We start from the raw sequence: 1457 nt of genomic DNA on the forward strand, positions 1-1457 counted from the left end.
ATCATCAAGAGCTTTGTAAGATAGTCTATCGCTACGATAACACAGCTTAGGAAGCTTCTCACTTCCAGTATTTGATTCTCATTAATGAGTACGGATATTGGTAGAAGTAGAAAAGTGATGGATTAAAACAAGGAGAGGGCTAAGGTTACAGAGGAAAGAGCCACGGAGGTTGACAAACGAGCTACTATTGTTGAGGCAAAGTTGGAAAGGATTGAGGTTGTGTCGTACCGCCTGTCATAGTTTTTTTTCTATTGTCCAGAAAGATTAAAGAACTTTGAAGGATGAAATAACAACCATGATGATAGAGGAAGAGTTCATAGTTGGCTAGGCAAGACATATTCTATTTGGATAATTATGGCGATCGACTAATTTGTTCAAGCTGAATTAGTAGACTGTAAGTGACTTGACTTGGATGAGTTTGCAAAGTTGCTCATTGTTCTATTTTCGCAGCTAGCTCTAGAAGAGAAGGACAACGGAGAGGATTTGGAGGAAGAAGAAAGTCATAGATGAAGGAGTTTCATCCAATGCTTGACTCATCTCGGACCCATTTGTTCTTAGGAAATTCTTCCTTTCTTTTACTCAAAATGTAAATCATATAAGAAGGTCCTACAATGGGAAATTTAAAATTACTTTGTTTATAAAATGAAATAGGTTTTTCTACTAGTTTTTGCCATTTCCTTTTACCTTTACTACATTTCTTATCTTACTTTTGATGGATGTTTGTGATGTTCGATAGCTCAATTTCTTCTAAAGAGATTTTTGGTCATTTTTTATTCATCACTGACTCAAGTCTTACACTTCCTATGCATTTATTGCTTGGTCAGGTAGTCACTTTCGATGGTCCTCGCATTTCACCAAACAAATTAAGCGGATCTTTTCATAGCCTTCACAGGGGTAACCATCGAGAATTGTTGTTTGGATGATTTGCTCGCCACCCACCACAAATTTTGTCATTAATGGGTAGAGAACCATTTCCAAAGCTTGACCTAGGTTGAGTTAAGGGACATAGGTTCTTATAGATGCTTGGGCATTGAGGGTCTATTTTTATGAGCAATACCAATTGGACATCTTGTGTCACTATCAGTCATTTCAATATCACAAAACTTTTGTATGAGAAATATATAATAGAGTTGTGTGGTATGTATGTAGATTTTCATTAAAAAAAAAAACTTTATTTAGTTAATATTCAATGAATAATTCAAATTTCGTCGTCTTGAAAAATATTCAAATCCCTTTGACATCTCACCCATGAAATATTCTAACCTCAAATAAAATTACTTCCTAATTATTTCAATTGAGCATATATTTCATTAATTAAACCCCATAAATGACAACTAACAATCATTAATCTCATATACATAGGATGAATAGGTTGTTTACAATGTCTAACACAAGATTAAGGACCCAAAGATGATCCCAACACATGATTTATCAACAAGTATGAACTCATTTGTGGA

This window comes from Phalaenopsis equestris, unplaced genomic scaffold (genome assembly GCF_001263595.1).
Source record: "Phalaenopsis equestris unplaced genomic scaffold, ASM126359v1 Scaffold000228, whole genome shotgun sequence".
NCBI lineage: Eukaryota > Viridiplantae > Streptophyta > Magnoliopsida > Asparagales > Orchidaceae > Phalaenopsis > Phalaenopsis equestris.